Consider the following 22,679-nt stretch of genomic DNA (forward strand, 5'->3'; position numbering starts at 1 on the left):
TTTATGGGTTTTTCCACTATCAGCATCTCCCTATCCAAATCTACTGTGCACACCACTATTAGACAAATTTTTCTTTGTCACAGAACCAATAACAATGTCAATCATAAACATTTAATGATCATCCACTTTGTACAATGAGCAACACTATTATCTTATCAGATTCCCATAACTCCTAAAAGTAGGCAATAAAAAAAAATCCTCATTTTCGTTGTGAAAAAGGAGAGCAATGTTCTCAGAAATTTAGTCTTAGTAAAGGAAATGCACAGCATAAAGAACAAACAATGGATTTACACCAGGGTCCAGCAGATACCCATACCCATGCTTCGAATCATCTGCCTGTCAAAAGCCATCGAGAACTCCTTTGCCCGCTTTCATCACCTGGTATTCCATGCCCCCCCATCAGCGAAGCCCCAGCACACCTTCCCAGCCTTGTTACTTACTATTCTCCTCCAAATAGCTTCTAATTCAATCAAACTCTACACTCAGCATGTCTAGCACTCCTAGGTGATTGCAGCCTATAAGCTCTAGTTAGATTCTCTGCAAGAGAACTCTCCTATCCAGATTCTACCCTTCTTTTAAGGCCAATCTCAGAAGCCCCCTCCTGCAAAAAACACTTCCTGGTTCTCTGAGTTCAATCTCTCTGTCCTCTGACTCTGTGCAATATTGGGTTTGCAACACTTGACAAATTTCTCACTGTGTGTTTTGTATGGTTTTCTGTCTGCCCTTCTCTTATCCTTCATTTAAATGTAAAATTCTTGATATCATGGACTGACACTGACCCATCTGTGTGCTGCCCATAATACTTGTATCAGAGACTCCTACAACTGACACTAGACAATCAATGAAATTTCTGTTCAACTGAATGTGACCCTAGGGACTCAAGAATTTTGAAGCAAATGGGCAGTGGACCTGGTTCTTGATTTTGTTTTAACCTTTGTCCATAAAACAATTCTCTAACCTCTTTACATCTCAATTATGATTCTACTACTTTTTAGTATTTGTTTTATCCTAAGACCTTTCCTCAATAAATAGTTACTAGTTACTCCAACACAGAGTAAAGGACCAGCACTTTTATTCCAATGTACTGATGTCTCTTTACTTAAAGCCCCAAATAACCTTCAACTCTCATTCTGCCATTGCATGTCATGCTCATTTCCAATTCTGTCAGTAAATCAAAGGGAAACCATTTTTAAAGTGCTTATTTTTTTGGTTATTCTCACTCTGATGAAAAAGGATGCCATGATTTTTTAATAGTTATGTTCTGTTGTAAGTCAGTGTCCCCACTGAGTTCTATTCAATAGCTTTTTACAATTTAAGATCATTTATAATCTCTATAATTCTGAATTAAGTATCTGAAGTATATTAACATATCCCTTTTTTCTATCTCTTATATAACATTAAAATGTTTTTCAAAAACAGTGCCACACATCTTTTACTAAAACAGTGCTTTCCTTGAATAGAAGTGAGGAATTTAAGGTCACTTCTATAGGATACTCTTTAGGTGACCTGGTTCTTGTGTAAGCAACAAACATACATACCATTCCATTTTTACGCTAACCTAATACAGTAAATTCACACGGTGTTCAAATCATTAGCACTCTCTCAGGCTACAGCTGTTTGTAAGGACTGATGACGCATTTGCCCAAGCAATCTTATTACTAACATCCGCTAGTAAATAGGTTGCTAGAATGATATTGACTTCTTTGGAAGTAAGTAAAAAAAAGATAGTCAAACGAACGTTACAATTTTTCCTTTTGTAATATCCTTGGGAAGATGACTTTCCTTTCATAAAAATGACTTTTACTAAAGTATTACATTATATATTTTCATTTCCTAATGCTGTTGAATTTATGAATATGATTCATCATTTCTAATCAATGAAATTGTGTTGTAGTTTGGCTAAACAGCAACTAAACTTTAATTAAGTGTCAGTCTCTCTGAAGGGAAAATCATTGTTCTTAAAAGGAAAAAATATTGATCACTTGGGAGATTTTAAGGGATTAAAACTTATGCCACAATTTGACTGGGTATTATATCTTTGATAAGCTGTTCCAACATATCAATATAAGGGCATATATTTTTCAGTTCCAGGATTTCATTAATATGAAAAAAGGTGTAGCAACTATTTGATGTGCTTAAGTGTTTTAATCTCTCTAACTTCAAGTGAGGAAAATATCTGTTTCACTTATCTGTTTCAAGCATGGTGAATGATGTATCAGAACATTTCATAATATAGAGAGTTCTATAAAAATATTAATTCCACTCTTTGTCAACTGTTCTGTACAGTTAGAAGCTCATTATATCTAGACTTAAAGACATTAGTTTTTGTTTTTTAATTGCTATTTTCAAAGAGATCTTTACCTATTTTTTCATCTGGACAGAAATCAATACATACTTTCACAGAACTTTGCCTAATATTTACTGTTATTTTAAAATTTTTTTAAAAATGTAAGAACCAGTTCCATTAAATGTAGATGTCATGATGCCTAGCAGAAGTAACTTCTATTAACTGGAGAGATAAATCGAAAGTCTCAAGATATGGTGGTCACAGCACAGGTTTTTAGTCAGATGCAGGTTCAAATTCTCCACCATTTACAAGCAGCATGACATTAGACAAGTTGCTTAATGACTTTAAGCCTTAGGAAATACCCAGATCATAGGATTGTAGCAAGGTTTTGTGTACAATATTTAGCCCAGTACATAATAATAAATTGTAGCTTCTATACAATTGTGTGAAGCAATGTATTTTTCCCAAAATCTTATTGCTTGTTTCTCAAAACACATCTGTCAGATACATGGGGCAGATAAAATATGCTGGAGACTCCCTGAACCGTATCTGTAGTCCAGAATGCTAAACTCCAGACCTCTGAATGCTAAAGTTAGTTACAGAGCATATCTACTCATTGTGCTATAGGCATAAGCTCTACAAGTTAAAGACCAATTCACTGTAATACTTTCATAAAACCCACACCTATACCTGAATCTTTTTGTGAATGGCTCCATTATTCTCTCAACTGGCCCAGCTGGAATTTAAGGCATCAAACCTGACTCCACCATCTCACCCCAATATCAATCCTGCCAGTCACATGAACCTGCCCAATCTACCTCCTCAATATCCCTTAAATAATCTATTTCCTTGTTGTCTTATTGCTGTGGTATTAGTTCATGTTGTCAGTGTGCCTCCTCTGCATTTCTAATTCCTCTTAAGAACCTCTCCATGCTGTTACCAGAGAAATCTTTCTAAAATACACACTAACCCTTTCATAATTTGCTTGTCAGCTTCCACTAGTAAACAGGATTAATAGTATATAATCTCTTGGTGCTCTCTTCCCCACCCACTTGCATTGTTTAAACTATATAGTTACTCGGATTTGTCCAAACACATCACACTGTCTCATGCCTCTGTGACTTCATACTTCCCTCCCCTCAACCTAGAATGCTCTTTCATCACTCGTCATTAACTCCGTTTGTCTTTTAGCTCAGGGCCTTTCTCCTTCATAGACTTTGCTGATTCCACCAGCGTGTCTTAGCTGTCCCTTTGGGAATCAGTAGCCCCCTATGCATTACACCTATTACAGATATCTGCATGTTTACTCCTCTGTATCCCTAAGTTATATGCCCTTTGAAAGCAGGTGTCAGGTGTACTGCTGTTGTTCTGTTTCTAACCAAGAGTATGATAAATCTAGGTTGAATTGGTTTATAGCTGAAAGAAGGAAAGAAGGATAGGAAAAAAAAATCACATTCATTTCTGTATGAATGAGCTGAGGTCCATCAGTTTCTCAACTCCCAAGACAGGATATTTTCTGCACCCTTCCCTAAATGAACTATGGAAGACCACAGTTTCCTGATGTGATACAGTTTATTGCTATAGTATCAGTTTCGCTATATCATGGGTCAAATATCAAAGGAGGAACTAAAATATTGTTAATAACTTAAAGTATCCCCATCGCTTAGCTTATATAGGAGAACAATACCATTATAAAAGAAATATACATCTTACAAAGTATCTTTTAGACACCCTATTTGGAAAGATAGGGTAATATGATGGAAAAAATAGGAACTGTAATAAAAAATGAGTTAAGAGTGATTCTCTTTCCCTGTTCTGATGATGAAGCCTTTTTTAAATTTCCTTTGCATTTCGATAAGACTCCTTAATTTAGGAAAGGCAAAATGCCAAATATCCAGTAATGGAAAAAAAAGCTGAATAATAGGAAAATATCCATTAAAATACAGAACTCTGAATGTAATGTAGAGCCTAGTGGTAAGCATATTTCTTGGGATCTTTTCAGGTGCCTGAAGTTTTAAAATACTATAAGTAGAATGAATACCTTCACAACATATAGGTCTCTACTAAGAACATTTACTGAGTCTCATTTGCAATCATACAATCGTGCACACTTATCAATTTGTTGATTCTCTTTCAATACTAGCATTCTCTTGAAACCTTCATGAAGGAAACTTTCTTGAAGATCTAAGAAGGCTTTTAGGATATTGCTCTAGTTAACTACTATGGTATGGTTTTTCCATAGGATCTTTTATCAGTCTATATTCTTTTCAAAGTAGTAGAAAATTGAAATGTAAGCAATGATACTTTATACTTACAATATTTATTAATAAAGTAATGGTGTTTTATGCATTGGACTGGGATGTAAGAACAAATTTTTCCCTAAGTTTTCCATTGCCTCACTGCTTAATGGAAAGTAGTTCATCCTAATGAAAGTTACTTCCAGTTTTCTGCTAGGTTTGTAAAATATAGTAAATGTATCAAGGAAGTAAAATGATTAGTGTTACTTTTGCAAGGCAAACCTTCCTTTTCAAACAAGGATAAAACTTTGGGGACATAGTTTACATGATCCAGATCATCTGAATCAATACTAGCTTTCTTTGATATGGTAGATGTCACATCAAGATTCTTTTTACATCTAAAAGCAATGTAAAGTAAAGTGCTTGCCAATCAGACAAATTGTAGTTTTGTGGCATATGTTTGTATGGGAGAGTGAACTTGTGTGCACACCCCTTGCTCTCCAGCTCTTGACAATCAAAAAAATAACCAAGGGTAACTTCCAATATTGTTTGATTCCTAACTCTTCATTGTAAAATTTGGCAAGATTCCATGTTTTAGTACACTCCTAGTTCATCTAAGGAAAGGTCCAGCCTCCTGTCTTTTTGTATGCTCCTTTCTTCAAATCCCTATTTGTTTACAGAGCAGAATTATGTTTGGGCTTATCCTAAAGGCCACTAAAATCTTGAGGACGAATCTAGAATAAAGTGTCTGGATATTAATTTCACACACCAGTTCAAATCCTTGATTGATTGCTATGTGGGACTCATGAACTTTGACCAAGAGTCTCAAGTGTGAAGTGTATCTGAGAGATTGACAGGAGTCTTTATATATAACAAGAGTCAGTCTGACCTTATGGGAAATAGAATTTAAACTAATATAGATTATTTTAAATGAAGTCTAAGACAAAACCCCCAATAAATCCAGTTCTCAACTATACTTGTCTCCAAAGTGTTTTCTGTAAAAAAATCCCATTCCTGCTAGCTTCATGGCAGAAGTCCGCTTGTGGCTGAATCTATGATGATGTCTTCAAAAACAATTAAATGAGACTCCAATTAAGGAATTCCCTAAATCTGCCTTGCACTCAAGTAACATACAAAGTTGAAGAAATGTCCAATTCAAATTTTAAAATAATGAGATTTTTTAACATTAAAGATCTAGAAGGACCCCATGCAGAATTAGACAATGTCAAGGTCATTGTGTCGATCACCATTTGGTCAGAGAAAAGGAAAATTCTTCTCTACAATAATCACTAATGGTATTAAAATTATTCATTGTCTGCATGTTCAAGTTGCTCACTACTGTGGTTTTTAATATTCAGTAGACTTCGGAGGTAGCCTAAAATCTGGAGGAAAAGGACATAAAATCAAAGGATCTCTGAGTTATTTTACCAAGTGAAGTGAAAATGGTAGGTAAGAAAGAAAATAATCAGAGAGAGAAGGTAAAGGGTCACCAACCAGGTAGTCAAAAGACTAGAATTCTGAAAAATGATGTGATCTTAGCTAAGGTACTTTAAACCTTTCGAACATTTATTTTCAACTCTTCGGTAAAAGGGAATTAGAACTTCTGGTTCTAGCAAATAAGTAAAGGCCACTGAAGAAACTCTTTCTACTAGTATGTATGAGTACAGGGTAAAATGCAACTCACTAATTATGCCTGAGATTTATGAAAGAATGAGAAAAAAAAAATCTCCAGATGGCAGGAGAGAAAAGAGCGCTGAGAGCCAAAGTAGCATCTGGAGTCTTAGGAATGGCTGTAGGTTGACTATTACTCTCCATGGGACACATTCTGAGACCTCGGACACTCGAGGAAGGGCAGTGGGCATGGAAATCTTATCTAAATCCCAGTCCCTCTGAGGGCTGCAATCTTAGTTAAGGAAGGATTGAAATAACCTCAGTTCTAAAGCTAGGGAGAAGTCAAGGAAGTGGTGCTCTAACTTGGTTTTTAATAGAAAATAGCACTTAGAATTTTCATATCTAGTTTTGTTTTTCTTATGAGTTTGGAGTACAGATGGACACTAGACATGTGGTACAGAAAACCCCAAGTCCAGAAATTAATAATGGTGACAACAAAAATATCCCTGAGGTTCTGCTTTCCCATGCTTGTAGCAGAAGTTTAAGCAAAACTGCTGTGACAGACTCTTCTACCCACCCAGACCTTGTTTTATCCCCATAGAGAAAAGTCAATACACATTCAAAATTTTTGAAACCCAAAGGAAGGAAGTAATCTACTGAGCAGACATGAAACCAATTAACACTCCAAGTTCTCAAATTTTAGATCCATAATTTTTATCAACTGTTATGAGTAGAATTGTGTCCCCTTCACCAAGCCCTTAGTATTCATACATTAAAGTCCTAACTCCCAGTACCTCAGAATGTGATCTTATTTGGTAACAGTTATTGCAAAAGTAACCAGTTAATAGTCCTTACTGAATAGAGTGGGCTCTTAATCCTTTATGACTGGTTTCCTTATGAAAGGGGAACTTTGGACAGAGACAAAATGCAAAGGAGAACACCATGTAAAAATAATGCAAAGATCAAGAAATGCCAGAAATTGTCCAGTCACAACTCTTAGGAAGGACCAACACTGCTAATAAATTGATTTTGAATTTCTAGCCTCCAGAACTGCCAGACAAAACATTTCCATGTTTAAGCCACCCAGTTTCTGGTACTTTAGTATAAAAGCCCTAGGAAACTAATACAGAGGTATCAAAATGCTCAAAATAACTAAAGAGATATAAGAAAGTAAAGACCACTTAGGAATAAAACATCATGAAAAAAAAAAAAAACAGATGTTCTAAAAGGAACACATACATGTATTACCAATTAAAATTTCCATGAGCAGATTAACATGTCAGATGCAACCAAATAAATAACAATATATAACTGAGGATACACAGAATGCAGCACAGAGAAATGAAGAGATTGTTATTTGAAGATTAAAGGACACAAATGATAAGATAATAAAGCCTAATGGCTAGCTGAATAGATTACACAGAGGGGAAAGAACAGAGAACATGGAGGACATCACTTGAATCAACAGTTAACAAGAATCCGATCAAAAATTGGTGAAAAATTTCTCCAACTCAGGAAGCTGAATAGATGCCAAGCAGTAAATAAAAATAAATTCACAACAGAATAATTGTCAGTGAAACCTCAGGAGATCTAAAAGCAGCTAAAGAGAATAAATTACTTAGAAGTAGTAACAATTAGACTGACAGCTGTCTTAACAACAATGGAAAAGGAGAGCAGATAAGAAGTATCTTTAATGTCCTGCAAGAGAAGTCACTCAAAACTAACATTCTGTATGCAGTAGACTGAAGATTGTAGTTCTGGAAAAATAAAATTGAACACAGAATCAGAGAACAGAACAAAAGAAGCAAAGAGGAACAAATGAATTGAAAGCATTATAAATAATTCTACATTCAGCTATAAAAAAATTAAATTGAATCCTATTGGTGATTACATGTAATTCAGCCTAACAATAGTGACTAAGTTTGAGGGTGTTAAAAACCAAATAGGGAGGTGTATTCATTGTCAAAACTCAACTCACCCAATGGTATGCTTAACATGTGTATATTTTATTTCATGTAAATTATAGCCCAGAAGTTGATTTTTAAAGCTAATGAAACTAAAATGCTATATAATAAGTGGCTAGATAAAGATTACACTTAAGAATTCTAATGTATTAATATTGTTCTAGAGGAGATTAGGGATGATAACCTACTTTGCATTTTACCAAGGCAAGAATGGATGTTGAACTTTTAAAGGTAATATTAAAAAAAAAAAGGCAATTGTGGACATTGCTGCTATAAACATTGAGGTGCATGTGCCCCTTGAAATCACTATGTTTGTAACTTTTGGATAAATATCTACTAGTGCAATTGCTGGGTCATAGGGTAGCTCTATTTTTAACTTTTTGAGGAACCTCTATACTGTTTTCCAGAGTGACTTTACCAGTTGCATTCCCACCAACAGTGTAGGAGGGTTCCCCTTTCTCTTCATCCTTGCCAACATCTGTCATTTTCTGACTTGTTAATTTTAGCCATTCTGACTGGTGTGAGGTGGTATCTCACAGTGGTTTTGATTTGTATTTCCCTGATGCCACGTGATATTGAGTGCTTTTTCATGTGTCTGTTGGCCATTTGGATGTCTTCTTTGCAGAAATGTCTGTTCATGTCTTCTGCCCATTTCTGGATTGGATTCTTTTTTCTCTGAGTGTTCAGTTTGATAAGTTCTTTATAGATTTTGGATACTGGCCCTTTATCTGGGAAAACATTTACAAATATCTCCTCCCATTCTGTAGGTTGCCTTTTCATTTTGTTGACTGTTTTCTTTGTTGCTTTTTATCTTGATGAAGTCCCAATAGTTCATTTTTGCTTTTGTTTCCCTTGCCTTTAGAAACATGTCTAGCAAGAACTTGCTGTAGCCAAGGTCACAGAGGTTGCTGCCTGTCTTCTCCTCTAGGATTTTGATGGATTCCCATCTCACAAAAAAACCATTTTTGAGTTTCTTTTTGTGTATGGTGTAAGAGAGTGGCCCAGTGTCATTCTTCTGCATGTGGCCATTCATTATTCCCAACACCATTTCTTGAAGACACTCTTTTTTCCCCCATTGGATATTCTTTCCTGCTTTTTCAAAGAATTGAGGGTCCATTTCTGGGTTCTCCATTCCATTCCCTTGATATTTGTGTCTGTTTTTGTGCCAGTACCACACTGTCTTGATGGCTACAGCTTTGTAATACATCTTAAAGTCTGGAATTGTGAGGCCTCCAGGCTTGGTTTTCTTTTTTGATATTTCTTTGGCTATTCCAGGTCTTTCCCGGTTCCATACAAATTTTAGGACTGTTTGTTTCTGTTCTGTGAAAAATGTTGATGGTATTGTGAGAGGGATTATGTTGAAAGTGTAAATTGCTTTGGGTAGCATAGACATTTTAATATTTGTTCCTTTGATCCATGAGCATGGAATATTTTTCTATTTATTTATGTCTTCCTCAGTTTCTTTCATAATAGTTCTATTGTTTTTAGAGTATAGATCCTTCACCTCTTTGCTTAGGTTTATTCCTAGGTATCTTTTGGGGTTTGGTCCAATTGTAAATGGATAGATTCCTTGATTTCACCTTCTGCTTCATTATTAATGAATAGAAATGCAACTGCATTAACAGATGAATGGATAAAGAAGATGTGGGATATATATATATATATATATATATATGTATATATGGATGGATATGTGTATATATATATGGATGGATATGTATATATGGACATATATATAATGGAATATTATCATTATAATATTATATATTTATTATATAATATATAATGGAATATTATTCATCCTTCAAGAAGAATGAGCTCTTGCAATTTCTAAGAACATGGATGGAACTAGAGGGTATTATGCTAAGTGAAATAAGTCAGTCAGAGAAAGACAAATACCATATGATTTCACACATATGTGGAATTTAAGAAGCAAAACAGGTGAATTTAGGGAAGGGAAGGAAAATAAAATAAGAGGAAATCAGAGACAGAGACAAACCATAAGAGACTCTTAACTATAGGGAACAAACTGAGGATTGCTGGAGGGGAGGTGGGTGGGGATGGGGTAACTGGGTGACGGGCATTAAGGAGGACACTTGAGGTAGCACTGGGTGTTTATGCAATGATGAATCACTGAATTCTAGCTCTAAAACTAATAATACAGTATATGTTAATTAAATTGATTTTTAATTTTTTTTTTAAGGAAAAGAATGTAACCATATAGAATACAGGGACAATGTATTCTTCCTACCTCCTTTGATGTGACTTTAAATATAACAGAAGCACAGAAATTTTTAAGCTATACCCAGTTATAAGGAGTCAGATACAAATTTAGGGGTTCTAGCATAAGATAATTTGGGATGGAAAGAGCACTGAGTTGTTGAATTGGGAATAGTGAAATTACCCCACAAAGTTTTTGTTAAGTTATTTAAATGAAAACAAAAAATTAGACAAAAAAAAAAAAAAAGAAAGAAAGAAAAGAAGCAGAAGAAGAAGAAGGAGAGAGAGAGACAGACACACAGACCATGGAGACCCTCAAGGATATGTCTCCAGGTCAGAACTTCAGGGATTTCTTTTCCAGATAATCAAATCGAATTTCTAAGAGCTTAGCCATTTCATGGAACATAGAAATCTATGAGATACAATGGGGCTGAAATAGAGGACTGGGTACAGATGGCATTAAAGAAGTCAGACTTAGAGAATGTATAGGAAGGATCCCATAAACAAAATGAGTTATACATCATGGTTCATAGATGAATGACTGCAAGACTTTAGAGAAGTGGAGAACCTTTGTAAATTTCTAAGTCAGGCACTTTAATGGATGAAGACAGTGAGGTTTAGAGAGGCTAGTAATTCATGCTACAACATTTGAATTCATGAACAATCAACTGCTACCATACTCTTTCTTCCAAGAATAATTACATTTTCACATCAGAGACAAAGATTTATGTAACACCTTGAAAAAATGCCTTTTTAAAATGTGATATTCAGGACAATTTTTTCAGTTAAGGTAGCTAATTGTGTACTTAAAGTTGTTAGTATATTTGCATGCTTAATTAACTGTAATTTATTTAAAAGTACTCTAATATCAAATTACTAGGGGATGCATTTGAGGCTTAACTTACTCTTTTAAAAAGTTTTATTTCCATCCATTTCTTTAGCAATACAAAGTAAAACTAAAATTTTATTCCATTAAAGGAAAATCAAGTGGAACTAAAAACACAAAATAAAAAAAAAAAATGAATAGGGATAAAATGCTGAAACTAAATAAAAACAGATTAAAAAACCCATTCAAAGATTACAAGAAAAACAATTTAATCCAAGCAAGGATAATTTGCAAATAAAATATTAATGGCAATGTGATATGGTGGAAAGTCCTACAAACTAAGTTAGACTATACTGGATTTTAGTTGCACCTTATCATTGACAACTTGATGTCACCTTTCTTCACTACTGTCATCTGCACAATGGGTTTATGTGGTTAACCTCTAGTGCTAAAGTTCTAAGATTCTAATGTACCAGATTTAATTAAAAGAAAGCAATTTTTCCTCAGGCCAGTTTTATCACCAGATCTGGACTTTGATCCAATGAATTCTAATGGCCTAACTATCCACCCTTGGCTTATGGTAACAAGTGCTTATTGCTAGTGCCTAAATTATTCTCTGCAGATCTAGGAAGACAATTGTTAAGGTATGCACATAGCTGCAATTCATAGATATGTATTTGCATGTATTCATTTTACCAAGATGAAAGGTAGGGAAAGCTGAAGCATTAGCCTCCTGTTTAATAAAAACAAATCCTGAAAGGAAGTATCTTTTATATTGTCATTGTTTCCCTATGCCCAGATCCTTAGTGTCTCTGAAAATGTTTCTGTTCTCCCCACTTGTATTGCCAGTGTCTTAAGTCTAGCCCCAATAGTTCTTACCTGGAGAAAACAGCTTCCCATATTTTGTCCTGTAGTCTCTGACAACTCCTCTCCCACAAGCTATTAGAAGGATCACAGGATAAATGAGATTGTGTTTTCAAGTAGAGTCCACAATTTTCAGCAATATACAAAGCTCTTAAAGATTTGATCCATGACACTTTTTCCAGAATCATCTTCCTACTCCCATTATCAACAATTGAATGTTCTATCCAACCTAAATGAGTTTATGCTAGAGCCCTTCAACTTCCACTTACTGCTTTCTCTGCCCGCCTGATAGTCCCTATTTTTTGCCCTGCTCTGTGTACTTCTTTTCTGCTTGGTTCATTCCTAGCTGTCCCTAGTTCTCTGTCATTTGGGTAAGATGCCCAAAGGGGATCTTTACAAGGTGAAGGGGGTGAAGGGGACATTTACTTAAAAAAAAAAAAAAAAAGACTTTTCTAAGGAGACATCAGCAGAATGGTAACATAGGCAGATCCTGAATTCACCTTGTCCCAAGGACACTCCAAATCTACAGTATACATAGATCATTTCCCTCTAAAGGATATCTAAAAACTAGATGGGCTGTTTCTCCACAGCAAAGCATAGAAAGACTACCTGTATTGGGTTGGAGGCAGAGATATGGTCTCACCCAAAACCTGGGCTCCAGCACAGCAACACAAAATTGGGAAGGATAGCACCAGCCTAGTACCTTTCCCAGAAGAGCGGGAGGCATCCCTACTCCTGGGATTTACAAAAAGGAGATAAGCACCCAAAACATCTGGCTTGGAAAAAAATCTGATGCCCAAGAGACTCAAAGTGTCAAAGGAAAGTGAGATCTCCCTTTTAAAAGGCTTACATATGGTCTCACTCATCCCAAGACACACAAAAAAGCAGCAGTTTTAAAAAGTGCCTAAACTATATGTGAAGGTGACTTAATTGCTAATTTACTGCTGGAAGAGCAGAGGGAAGTGAAACTCTCCCCTGTGACAGAGGCTATGGCAGATGTCAATTTTGTACTTTCCACCTACCCTGCTAGCACAAGTAGGTAGCTCCAACATGACACTATTTTACCACCTTGTTAAGACAGGTGGGGGTGAGACAGGTCACAGCACTATCTTGTTGAAACAAGAAAGCAGAGGCAGTCTTGGTATTCACTTCCTGGCTGGGGCTGGCAAGTGCAAAAAGTCACGGCTTTCTCCTGCTTCTAGCCTGAAGTCACTCACAGAGAGGGCACTCTCCTTTTGCTTTCCTATAACCCTGGGACATGTACAACATGACATTTTCCTTCGGAAGCCAGTGAGAATATCCCAACCCCCTACACTTTCCAGATGCCTAAATAAATCCAGATATCCTTTGCAATCCATATAAGGGATGCCCCTTGATTGCCTGGACTTGGTGGCCAAGTAGGTGGGCATTTTCCTGAGCTTCATGGGAAAATGTAATTGGAAAGGCATTTCTTGACAAGCCACCACCCACAAATGCCAACATAACTATGGTCTTCCTGTGAAAAAAAGTGCCATTTACCTAGCTTGGAGCTTCAGCCTAACAGTCAGCCTTCAGGTTTCCTACATACCTGGAAACTTAGAAGGTACTCCCAGGAAATAATAGTAGGAGACACCATCCTTGTATACCCCTTGGCCCTGTTACATCCTGACAAGAACTCACAGAAAGAAGCTTATATACTCATGTGGATTCCCATTTTTGTAATTGTCACTGAGGGGATGCCTCCATCTGGAGGCCAGCCAGGATTATGACTGCAGCCCCACAGGACTATATATATTTGCACATTTTAAAAGATGCTGCCTAAATGTCTGGCTTCCAATCAGACTGAAAGTAGGTACTAAATGAAATTCCTCCCCTTAGAACACTGACTGATCTTAGCACACCCTCAATAATGGGATATATTAAAAATAAGTCAGGTAGTTTAGACAATCACAAAGATTTGAGAGACAACCAAGAGCTAAGTCAAGTGTGAGCAAGAAGTTTCATCACCTACACAGGCCACTCCAAGATAAGAGGTAGCTACCTTACCTAATATATAGGAACTCAGAGTCAGGAAAAATAGGAAACAGGGAAATATGTTCAAAATGAAAGAATAAGAGAAAACCTCAGAATAAGTTTTTAATAAGACAAAGATAAATAATTTACCTGATAAAGAATTCCCAATAATGGTCATCAAGATGCTCATCAAAACTAGGAGAAGAAAGAATGAACACAGTGAGAACTTCAACAAAGAGATGGAAAATATAGGAATGATTCAAATAGAAGTCAGAGAGCTAAAGAGTATAATTGGAGTAAAAAATATATCAAAGAGTTTTAATAGCAGATTGGATGAAGCAGAAGAACAGATCTTGAGCTGGAAGGCAAGGAAACTGAACTCACCTAGACAGGCCAACAGAAAAGAAAATGAAATTTTTTCAAAGATTTTATTTGAGAGAGAGAGAGAGCCAGAGAGAGTTAAAGCATAAGCAGGGGGAGCAGCAGAGGGAGATAGAGAAGTAGACTCCCTGAGCAGGGATCCCAATGCAGGGCTCAATCCCAGGATCCTGAGATCATGACCTGAAGGCAAATGCTTAACCAACTGAGCTACCCAGGTGCCCCAGGAAACAAATTTAAAACATGAAGAAAAGATTACTTAACAGGACAACATTAATCAAAACAACATTCTTATTATAGGGATCCACAAGGAGAGAAATCATGGCCGAAAACTTCCCTAATTCAGGGAAGGAAAGAGACATCCAGCTCAGGAAGCCCAGAGGGTTCCAAATATGATGAACACAGAGAACCATACCAAAACACATTATAATTAAGATGTCCAAAGTTAACAAGAATCTTAAGTGTAACAAGAGAAAAATTCTTACATACAAGGAAACCTCATTGGACTATCCACACATTTCTCAGGTACAACATTGAGACCAGAAGGGAGTGGCTTAACATATATTCAAGGTGCTGGGGAAAAAAATCTCCCACAAAAACAAAAACCAAAAAACTTCTAACCAAGGATACTCCACCTGGCAAGTTTACCATAGGAAATCGAAGAGAGAGTTTACCAGACAACCAAAAGATAAAAGAGTCCATCATTACTAAACTAGACTTACAAGAAATGTTGTTAAAGGAATTTCATTAAGTTGAAAAGACATATTTGACAAGAAGACAAATGAAAGTAAAAACCTCACTGGAAAAGATAAGTATATATTAAAGGTAGTGGATCAAAGTTTATAAAGCTATTATGAGGGTTAAAAGAAAAAAATATTCATTAAAACCATAAAAATTAGTTAAGGGATACATAACATGAATTGTAAAATGTGACATCAAAAACAAAATGGAGGGGGCAGAGTTGAAACAGAGTTTTGGAATGTGTTTAAGTTGCTATCAACTTAAAATAGTTAAATGCACTGGATGATATACTGAACCTCATGGTAACTACCAAGTAAAAACTTAGAGTTACCACACAAAATAACAAAACATCAGACTTAAACAACATATTAAACAAGATGAACTTGGGGTACCTGGGTGGATCAGATGTTAAGCATCTACCTTCAGCTCAGGTCATGATCCCAGGGTCCTGGGATTGAGCCCCACATTTGGCTCCCTGCCCAGTGAGAAGCCTGCTTTCCCTCTTCCAAACCCGCTGCTTGTGTCCCTGCTCTCACTGTCTCTCTCTTTGTCAAATAAATAAATAAAATCTTTAAACAAGATCAACTTAATAGGTAAATATAAAACATTCCATCCTAAAGCAGAATACATATTCTTCAAGTGCACACAAAATCCTTTCCAGGATAGATCACATGTTGGACCACACCACAAAACAAGTCTCAATAAATCTGAGAAAATTAATACCCTATCAAGCATCTTTTTCTAACCATGATGGTGCATAACTAAAAATGATCACAAGAAAACTGGAAAAATTACCAATATGTAGAGATTAAGCAACATCTTATTGAACAACTACTGGGTCATAGAAGAAATCAAAGAAGAAATAAAAAAGTACCTAGAGACAAATGAAAGCAGAAATAGGATATACCAATCTAATTTAAAATGGTGGAGGATCTGAATAGACATTTTTCCAAAGACCTACAAATGCCCAACAGGCACATGAGAAAATGTTCAACATCACTGTCAGAGAAATGTACGTCAAAATCAAAAGGAGATACTGCCTCATACCTGTCACAATGGCTATTATAAAAAAGATTAAAAAAAAAAGTGTTCGGTAGGAATTCAGAAAAAAGGAAATCCTTGTGCACAGTTGGTGGGAATGTAAATTGGTGTAGCCGCTATGGAAAACAGCATGCTGCTTCCCCCAAAAATATGATGAGGCAATTATAGCCCTGGGTATTTATTCAAAGAAAATGAAAGCTAATTTGAAAACATATGTGCATCCCATGTCCGTTGAACTATTATTTACAATAGTGAAGCTATAGAAACAACTGAAGTAGCCATCAATGAATTAAGTATAAAGAATATGTAGTATATACATACAGACTGAAAGATAACTCAGCCACAAAAAAGAAGGAAATCTTGCTATTTGCAACAACATAAATGGGCCTTGAGGATATCATGCTAAGTGAAATAAGTCAGACAGAGAAAGACAAATGCTGCTTGATTTCATCAATATGTGGAATATGGGAAAAAAAACAAAACTCAGACTCATGCATACAGAGAACAGATTGGTGGTTGCCAGAGCAGAGGGAGTTTTGGGGTGAGGGGGTGATGCTAAATGGACAAAGGGGACCAAGAAGAACAAACTTCCAGTTTCCAAGTAAGTCATGTGAATATAATGTACAGAATGGGGAATATAGTCAGTAATTATGTTTTAATTTGTATGGTAACAAATGGTAACTAGACTTGTGATAATTTTACAATGTAGACAAATGTCAAATCACTATGTTGCACACCTGAAACTAATACTGTACACCAATTATACCCCCAAAAAATTCTTCAATGGACTGTAAACTCTTTGAAGACAACATCTTCATCATCAGTGTTCCCTGTATCTATTACCAGTCTTGTCTAAAATAAGGTCTATATTTTGTGATTGAGTATCTTTCTGTATTTTGCCACAAGATAAAATAACCTTTTCTTAAACACAAACCATTCATTTAAGATTCTAAATACTCAGATTTAAATCTTTATACCTTTCTGTAACTTTGAAAATTATAGAATATATTTGTGAATAATGAGTTTATAGGAATTAATGAAAAGAAAAATCTAGCATTTAGATGGAAAGCATATCTTTTTGCAAATAGTACCTTTAATAAAAACTAAATGCCATTTCCAGAAAACTGTTCATTGATAAATGAAGTTAATTTGTCAATAGCCATTATTATTAAATGAATGTATAGCTTTTACTAACAAGGATTTATTTTTATTTTAAATGTAATAATACCTATAAGAAAAGCTAGTTGTGAATGGCAGAGAACAGTGTCTGAGAGTTTAAGATCAAGAACAAGACCAGGTGTGATTTAAGATATCAGTTGTTCTGTTGATTATTATTGACACTGAGTTACATGATTATTATTGACACTGAGTTACATGTTGTCTTGACCGCCTATAGGGCAAGTAAAATTATTTCCTCTCTTTCACATACGTAAAAACTAAGATACAAAAGAGTTAAAGTGCTAACAGCCATAGCTAGCAAGTAGCAGACCTAGCAACAGTCTCAATACAGTCTGACTTCAGATGTTTTCCATCATTCAGCTTTTAAATTTTAACAAGTATGAAGGATTATCTACCTCATGAAGTTGCCCCCAGAATGAAGATAATACCTAGAGTAGAGTGCATTATTGGCTCCAATTCTATACCGTGTGACTTCTTAATGCCTTCCTCTGAAAGGGTCATTTTTGTACCCTATCACTTGGGTCGGACCATATGATCAGCGTTGGCCAATAAAATTGGGAAAAAGTGATGTTGTGACAATTGATGTGCTTATACTCTACCACTGCCATGGAAAGAACATGCCTAGGGTAGCCCCTGCTCCCAGGAGAGAGATGGAAGACCTGTTTGGGAGCAGTCCAGGTAACCAGCCTACATCAGCCAACTCCAGCTGTTCTTCAGATAAATGAGCTAAATGAATGCCAATTTTTGTATACCTTTAAGATTTTTGTCATTGTGTTCTACACGGCAACACAGAATATATTATCTATAAAAAGAACTCAGTCCAATGGCTCAAATATATGGAAACGTTCTACAGAGATTAGATATTATACTCCACTGCCTCCTTATCTTCATAGTTATGTTTAAAATAATTCCATGAGGAAAGAACTTTCCTAATTATGGGGTAAGAGAACATAGGGGATAGTTTTTTTCCTAGACTATAAACTCCTTGAGGGCAAGAGTTATAGATTTCTCATTCTTTTATGCTCAGCAACTCAACACAGTGCTCAAAGGAAGGGTCAATAATTATTTGATGAAAGGACTATTTTTTTCTCCTCTCAAATCAAATTGTAGTTCCTATAGAACTTAACATTAAATCTATAACAATGAATATGTATAATAATTAAACCTCCTTCAAAAATTAAATTCCAAAGAAAATTAATTTCAGGGTTTTAATTTGCTACTGAAATAACTTATTGCAAAGAACTAAAAAGCACTATGGGAGGAGTCCATCATGCCACCACCAGTTACAAGCAAAACAGACATGCCACAGGCTGTGTAAGTTAAGAATCCTGAACTCCTTCCCCAATCTTATGTCTTCCCAAACACTAAGGAAAAACAGACTACTGACTGGACTGTACCTACTGTGATGATACCAGGTAGAAATTCTGCATGTAGCCATTGGACACTACATATCCTCTGCTTCACCATCTCTATTTAGAGCAGGCAGAGGAATGATCCTGCCAGGCCCTTTGACATTTGAGTGTGTGTCTTTGTGGTAGGGGGAGCCCCACTCTATCCAGGGCCAGGCTCTCAGAGCACTGTCTGGGCCTCTTTTTTTTTTTTTTTTTTTTAAGATTTATTTATTTATTTATTTGACAGAGAGAGAGAGAGAGATCACAAGTAGGCAGAGAGCCAGGCAGAGAGAGGGGGAAGCAGCATCCCTGCTGAGCAGAGATCCTGATGCGGGGCTCGATCCCAGGACCCTGAGATCACAACCTGAGCTGAAGTCAGAGGCTTAACCCACTGAGCCACCCAGGCATGTATGGGCCTCTTTTTGTGTGTGTATTCAGCTTCCAGCCCCAAGAGCTATACTCACCTTTACCAGTTTGGGCCTGCCCTCATCCTCTGTGACTATGACTCCCACTAAATACCCACATCTTAGTAAAGGGATAGGGCTCAATTTTTCATTTCTTTTCCTTTAATCTTCCAAATTTTCCCTTTTTTATTTCTTGCAGAAAGATATGTTAGAGAAAGTGAACTTCACTAGCAAATGCTGTGACACACTAACAATGGCTTTTTTTCTCAACTCAAATATTTTTAATGATCACCTCACCCTCAAACACACGTTCTCCAGGCCAACAAGTCCTTACAACTACATGCTACACGAGTACTACAAGCTGTCATGACCGAAGGACAAGAAGGAGTGGACATTATTTTAAGTACCTTTATGTCCTTTTTTAAACTTGTCAAAGCATTAGGTAGGAGACTTTAAAAACTTTATGAGGATTACCTATTGTACATGCTGGCTGATCTTTGCACCTTCTCCAAACTTCAAGATTGGATTAAAAATGACTCACATGAAGAGTGAAGTTTTGAGTTGCTGTTGGGTGCTGCCGTGCATAACGCCCACGTACTACCAAAAAAATCAGTGTTACTCGTAGTTCTTCCAAATATCAGTATTTTCATTACCCTCAATTGTTTAAGAAAATGGTTAAATTTGATAATCAGCATCTGAATTAAAATCAGAATCTGAACTAAAAAGAAAGGAAGTCTTTAATATAGATTTAATAATGATTTAAAAATGAAGTATAAAAGATTCTTTTAGACCACTGATTTCAGTTTCCCTTTCCCTACTTTAAGGTATGTTCAATTACATGTAATTACTTACAGAATGTGCATTTCTAACGTGCTTGAACATTTTAAAAGTAAGTTTTAAGTTACTTAAACTATCGATGGGAATTTTTAAATGCTTAATTTTCCCCCTAGGAAAACAGTGTAAGCATCTAGTTTTCTTTATAAATTTCAATAGGCATCCATAATTATTTTCTGATTTTTATCCTGAAGAAGATGGTCCTTTCTGTGAGAACAACTTGTAGGACTGAACTACTTGATGTCAGTAAGAGAGTAGGAATTAGCTACAAAGAAATAGTTTCCTAAAAATACTAACACGAAACACACCAAATAGTTCTTCATATTTCCAGCATTAAATTTTTGTTGCTTTTAAAGTAAACTATAGTTTTATGGTTTATAGAAAACATAAAAACAATTGATCAATCTACTTTTTCACTTCGAATTCATTTATATTTGTTGAGAAATATACTGTATCTACATTATCTGATAGAGGCCAATAAATTTAGTTTTGTCTACTGAATACTTATCACCTAGCAACAATGAGCAAGTTTGATCCATTCAACAACAACAACAAAGTCATCAATCATCCAACAGGAAAAACTGTAGTTGGCAGAACTCTAAGGTGAACCCCAAAATTCCCACCACTTTATGTAACACATTCTGCATAATCGTCTCCCCTCAAATGTGGGTGGGGCCATAGATATGAAGTTCCCTCAAGTCATTAGGTACATTACATGGCAAAGCTAAAGGGATTTTGAAGCTGTAAATAATATCCCAAAGCAGTTGATTTTGACTTCATTAAAAAGAGATCATTCTGGGTGAATCTGAACTAAAAAGAAAGGAAGTCTTTAATATAGAAGGAAATCTTGTTATATGCAAGATAGATGAAACTTACATACATTATGCTAAGTGAAATAAACTAGTCACAGAAGAACAAATACAATATGTACCACACACATAAAGTATCTGAGACAGTCAAATTCATGGAGCAAAAAGCAGACCGCTAGTGGCCTGGGTCAAGGGAGTTTGGGGGAATAATCGATGGATATAAAGTTTTAGTTATGCAAGTTTTCAGTTATGCAAGATCAAGTTGTAGGGATCTATTGTACGACTGTGTACTTTGTACACTTAAATTTTTGTTAGGAGTGTACAACTCATGTTAAATGTTCTTACCACAACAAATTAAAATTTTTGAAAATGGATTAGGTAGGCCCTCCTCAAAGTCATAGATTGGCAGATTGAGAGGGCAAGCAGTGGAGAAATAAAATTGGTTCTTAGGGCTCAAGTAAAATGGCTTCAGATGAGCACTGTAGCAGGTAGAATGCATTGTACATTAGTTTATTATTAAGTTTAAAGGGAAGAAAACACTTTAATCAGAGAAGAATGGTCTATGAATAAGGTAACAGGGCATGGAATCCTAGGAGACTCACTTCTGCCCTCTGTTAGTATAAAAAGAATGAACAAGGGGAAACTGGAGCTAAACGTTTTTACTGCTTATCGATACCAGTTTTTCCTCAAACCAGTCTGCAGCTCGTTGCCTCAAAATTACCTGTGGTGTTTGATTTAAAATTTCAATTCCCAGATCTGACCCCACAGCTAGGGAATCAGCATCTCAGGAGGTCTATGAATTTCTTCTTTGGAATAAATACTGAACAGGATCTGCTGTGATGCAGAGTTTGAGAATCATGCATCTAACCACTTCCAGATGGAAGAATTCTTGGTGGGTAAGGTCTAAGCTTGCAGAAAGATGACAGGGACAGAGCCAGAACTTTTCAAAGAGCCTAGATCAGGGAGAGTCACATAGTACTTTTTTGAAAATTTTATTTTAGACAGAGGGAGAGAGAGAGAGAGCGAGCACACATGCACAAGAGTCAGGGGAGGGTTAGAGGGAGAGGGAGAGAAGATGACTCCCTGCTTAGCATGGAGCCCAACATGGGGCTTGATCTCAAGACCCTGAGATCATGACCTGAGCCAAAAATCAAGATCGGACACTTAACCAACTGAGCCACCCAGGTACCTCAGCATTTTGGTAGGTCTTCTTTCTCAGAGAATTATGAGGTCCGAAAAGGAATAATCATGTACACTCATTCTTGAATTTAGAAAGGTTGTGTTCTTTGGAAAAGTATATCCCTAAGACCCTTCAAGTAGAACACCAAACTTCTTATATTTTGGGGGTGAGGGGAAAGACCTATATCCCCAACACAACAAAAACCTTCTCTTTTCCTGACCAGATGGTTTCTTATTCTAATGGGACAGAAGGGTACAAAAGAAAAGCTGAAGTTATTTTGTGACAATTTATGGAATTACAAAACTGGATTTTTGTCCTACTACTAGGAGTGGCAAAAGCTTTCCTATTAATAGGCCATACATTTTTAAACCTGTGTCCCCCAAACTCTTCTCTTAAAATCTAGCACTGTATTCCAGCTAATATATTCAAAAGTAAATTCTTTCTCTCCCCCCTTCTCTCCTCCTGTACTGTCTACCTCTGCAAACAAAACTTCCTCCTCCCTCACCCAAAGTCGGAGTGTATCCATAAGTGTACCAGACCCATTAGTCACCTAAGCAAGCATATTAAAACTGTCAGAATGTAAAAACAATTAGAATGGCTAATTAGACTATTGTAAAGAATTTGTGGAGCAACTAGAACCATCATACCCTACTTATGGGAATATAGAAGGTACAATCACCTTGGGCAATTGGCAGTTTCTTACAAAGTTAAACATACACTT

Source organism: Lontra canadensis, unplaced genomic scaffold, assembly GCF_010015895.1.
Source record: "Lontra canadensis isolate GAN:19392208 unplaced genomic scaffold, GSC_riverotter_1.0 scaffold2, whole genome shotgun sequence".
NCBI lineage: Eukaryota > Metazoa > Chordata > Mammalia > Carnivora > Mustelidae > Lontra > Lontra canadensis.